The sequence below is a fragment of the Chinchilla lanigera genome, unplaced genomic scaffold (assembly GCF_000276665.1).
Source record: "Chinchilla lanigera isolate Chin_1 unplaced genomic scaffold, ChiLan1.0 scaffold00015, whole genome shotgun sequence".
NCBI lineage: Eukaryota > Metazoa > Chordata > Mammalia > Rodentia > Chinchillidae > Chinchilla > Chinchilla lanigera.
The window spans coordinates 7,711,420-7,715,885 of NW_004955416.1; the positions used below are offsets into that span (position 1 = coordinate 7,711,420).

Below are 4,466 nucleotides of genomic sequence, written 5' to 3' on the forward strand. Positions count from 1 at the left end.
GGCAGTTTTTATTTTCCTGTATCAGTAGTAAGTTGGTAAACAGACAACAACAGCTCCTTATCCAAAAGGTAAGATGCCACACTGGGACAAGGACAGGGCACACTGCAAAGGCCCCAGCCAAAAGCAGTGTTTGGTAATATACCGGGACTGTCCCACCCGCTTGCTTGACAGGGGTCATAAGCTGCTTGCTTTCTGACCTTCCTGTTGACAGGGGATTCTCTCAGTACGGCACTGTTCATTCAGGGGGCCAAGAGAGCAATGCTAGGTGCAGGCTTTTATTCCACTCTATTCTGTAAAAATCAGGTTTCTTCAAGTTCAGGTCTTCATGGCTTTCTTCACGAATCACCATCAGTTCCTGTTTCACTGCCTCTTCCCAGACACCCGCATCTACGTAACAGGCAGACCCTTTCCCTGAAGGGGAAACTGCTGCCAGACATCCTGTCACAGACGCAGAAGCCTGTGGGCCCATGAGCCAGCGAGGGGAGAGGGAAGCTACACTTGCCATACTGCGTGTGACACCCGCTCTTGTGTTTTCGCAATGGCCTCCAGGCTAAAAGATGCAGTGTAAGAATTTGAAGAAGTGCACATCCATATCTTGATGGTTAGAAACAGATATATACAGGAACCTTCCAGATTTCTTATCTAACCTGCTCTCCCTCTCAACTCTGCATCTTAAATCCCACTTCATGCCTTTTTCTTTCTTTCTTTCTTTTTTCTTTTCTTTTTTTTTTTTTTTGGTACCGGGGAATCGAACTCAGGACCTTGCGCTCGCCAGGCAGGCGCTTGTGCCACTGAGCTATCTTCCTGGTCTCCACTTCATGCCTTGCATTAAAAAAAAAAGCAAAATGAAAATCTAGAAACCCTTTTCCCCTTCTAAACTAGTACTTTGGACTTACAGTGGCAATAACTTCCGGTAAACACATTGGCTACAAAGAGAGGCCTGGCTGCAACTCCACCGGGTCACAGGCAGTTGGAGGAACCCACCAGCCTCTTGGTGTCTGTGCTTGGGGGGCTTTGGGTTCTGCAAGGGAGATCTCCATTGCTAGGAGGTCCTGCCATGGGAAACTGAGTCTCTAAAATGCTCTCCTATGCTATCTTTGACCCAAACTTTAGCACTAGTGTTTTTTCATTTCACTTTCTAGGTTCCAAACATAGAGGAACCAGGGCTCAGAGGCAAGTGAAGTCTCTTAAGCTTGCAGCAATCCTTACTTTCTTCATTCATAAGTTTTACTTAAAAGACTAAAATTCCTATCTTCCTTTTAAATAGATTCCTGCTCTCAGCCTTGGTGGCCACTGGCAATGACATTTACTTCCCAGTGGATGAGAGAGACCCCTTCATCTTCTTGGCCATAGTGGGGATGAGTTTATGTGGTCACCCACACACCTGGCCACACAGCTGCACGGCTGCTGTTTCACCTGAAGCTGCTTTCTCTGCATCCACGGAATCTTGGGCTTTGTGGCTGCAATGCACAGTGCAGAGGGCTGGAGGGTCCCAGAAACATTTCCAAATCATTGGTCACCCACACCTGGGCTTGAACTAGAAGCGCACGGTCATGCTGGATACATGGGTGCACCCGTTGCATGGACGCCTGGCTGTCCTCACAGCAGCTGGCACTGCACCAAAACCTGAGGGCCAGCATCTCCTGATGTCCTGTCTCTCGCCCTCTTCACCTTGGAGACCACTGACTCAGCTCTGCCCTGGCGAGTGCTGGCACCCATGTAGCCTTGGTTCGCCCCCTTGCCCACTGACAATGTTTTTGTTTTTAGACAGGGTCTCACTCTGTAGCTCAGGCTGTCCTAGAACTCACAGCAATCCCCCTGCCTCAGCCTCCTGCTGTGATTACAGGTGTGCAGGCAGGAGGAGGCTGAGGCAGGAGGACTGCAAGTTCAAACCCTGCCTGGGCTGCATAGTGAATTCAAGGCCAGCCTAGACTACACAGCAAGACCTTATACAAAACAATCAAAACAACAAAGTCCAACATTTGACACCCACATCGGGGAAGGGTCATAACAATGGCCCAAAAATGCAAGGGGCAAGTGGATGCAGAAGAGGCGGTTCGGGAGGGGCAGTGGCACCAGCACCTGGTAACACCTGCTCTCATGGTGACCAATCCAGTCTTTCTAGAAGTAACCTGGTCCAGGAGAAAGGGATTAGTCCCTCTTAATCACCTAACCACCTCTCCACGGCCCCACCTCCCAGCTCAGCCTCAGGGGCAATCACATTTCAACATCAGCTTGGCTTGGTGCCGTACTTATCCCCAGTACTCTGGGAGGCTGAAGCAGGAGGACTGCAAGTTCTAACCTAGCCTGGGCAGTATGGTGACTTAGCAAGACCTTGTCTCAAAATAAGAAATAAAAAAAGGGCTGGGGATGTAGCTCAACGCAAAAGCCTTGGGTTCAATCTGAAGTACCAAAGCGGGGAAAAAAAATTCGACATGAGCCGAACCATCTTCAAACCATAGCAGAGGGCATCACAAGCAGTGGCTGCTCACCACCGGAAAATTGAATTTGAGGAGAATGCAGAACTTCCAGGTAAAGTCAGAATTCCAGGCACTATAATGCCTAGTGTCCAGGTGCTGAGGCAAAGAAGTTGGTGACCTTGGCTACAATCCCCACTCAGCACTCACCTGCTGTATTGCCTGCCTGGGCTTATCTGTAGGGCTAGAATAAAAACTAGTTCCTATTTCTTTGTTCAAGTGATTATTTTGGATGATGTGTGGGATGTGCTTATGAACAGGATTTGGGCATTCGCAGTACTGAATAAATATTGTTTGTCTGTCTTTTGAGACACAGTCTTGCTCTGTAGTTCAGGCTGGGCTTGAACTCACTATGAAGTTCAAACTTGCAGCAATCCTCCTGCCTCAGCCTCCCCAGTGCTGGGATTGAAGCATGCACCACCATGCCTGGCAGTTTCTGGTTTTCGTTTTCCAGTACTAGGGATTGAACCAGTATCAAGCTACATTCCCCAGCTCTTCATTTATTTTTCATTTTGAGACAAGGTCTCACTAAGTTGCCCAAGCTAGGGTCAAACTTGTGATCCTCCTGCATCAGCCTCCCCAGTGCTGGGATTACAAGTGTGTACTACCATATCCAGCAAATGCAATTTTCTGTAATGGTGCACACATAATGGAAATAATAATAAACCTCTGATAATATAATCATCAGGCAATATTCTTCTTTTTTTTTTTTTTTTTTGTCCTTTTGAGAGAGGGTCTCCCTACACAGTTCAGGCTGGACTTGAGCTCCCATTGTAGCCCAGGCTGGCCTCGAACTCGAAATGATTCTCCTGCCTCAGCCTCCTGAGTGCTGGGATTACAGGTGTGCACCACCACGCCCGGCTTCTCTTGCATCTTGAATCTTGGGATTCTATTGTAAACTATGGGGCAAGGCAGGAATCAAATCAGTACAAAGCCTTTACTTCCCAGCAACTGCACAATCATTTGCTGCTTTTCCAGCATATGATCATGGCTCCCACGATGCCAGGGGCTATGGAACGCCCCATAAAACTAATGACGGAGAGTCGCACCCCACTTCCCCCAATACCCATAATGAGGGCAGCTGCGGGCTACTCCAGTTCACTAAGGAAGATGTCCCTCCTCCGAAAGGCCTACCAGCTAAAGCTGCTCTGGGTGGGAAATGGGGAAGAACGTTCCCATTGGGTCAAGGGTTAGATCAGGAGCGTATGTGGAATCGCTCTTCGCCGGGAGACAGCACGAAGAGGACTAATCCTGTTGTGTACAGAGTGACTTTGAAATTTTTCACTTCGGAAAGGCCATGATGTCAAGGAGTCCACGGTTTTGTGAAGGGCACTGACTCGGTTACTTCGGGGAGCTGTAGCCTCCAAGACTCTGGGGAGGACGCTTGAGCGGCAGGGGGCAGTGAGCTCCGGGGCAGATGCACCCCCTCTGTGGGCTCCACGGACAGGGGCAGCTCAGCAAGGGGCATGGACAGTGATACGGAGGAGATATCCACCACAAGGGTAGCCCCTCAACTTCTGGGTTGTCTTTTTTTTTTTTTTTTTGGTCTTTTTGAGACAGGGTCTCGCTGTGCAGTTCAGGCTGGCCGTGAGCTCACTTTGTAGCCCAGGCTGGTCTCGAACTCTCAAAGATCCTCCTGCCTCAGCCTCCCAAGTGTTGGGATTACAGGCGTGCGCCACCACGCCAGGCTTCTGGGTTGTCTTGACCCCAAGAAATGGGAAGGATGTCCGCAGGGTTGGCTAGCGACGGCAAGGTCACTTGCATCCCCTCCACCCCCTTCCCAAGCGCCCAAGGCCTGGGGCGGGCATCCTGGCTCCGACCAGAAAGGGGAGCCGGAGGCTGCCGTCCTAGAGCGCCCTACCTGCGCGACTTTGCTGCAGCCCCGTCCCTGTCCCCGCCTTCGGGGTTCAGGATGCTCTTCTGGGACGCAGGGGGCCCGGCGTGGTAGGGACGAGGCGCCCCGGGCGTCGGGGCGCAGGTGCCGCGGCG

General features: G+C 50.7%; 1 protein-coding gene across 2 annotated transcripts in view; it reads left to right on the top strand.

The window, feature by feature from the left end:
- The first annotated feature begins 4,116 nt into the window (after positions 1–4,116).
- The window catches only part of Spint1 (serine peptidase inhibitor, Kunitz type 1), a 13,224-nt gene continuing 12,874 nt past the window's right edge, over positions 4,117–4,466 (top strand). Inside the window, exon 1 of one of the 2 annotated variants that reach the window (XM_013512623.1) lies at positions 4,117–4,421. The gene's annotated coding sequence lies outside the window, so the exon portion shown is untranslated. Of the gene's footprint in view, positions 4,456–4,466 lie in introns of both variants that reach the window. The other variant, XM_013512625.1, reaches the window with a different exon arrangement.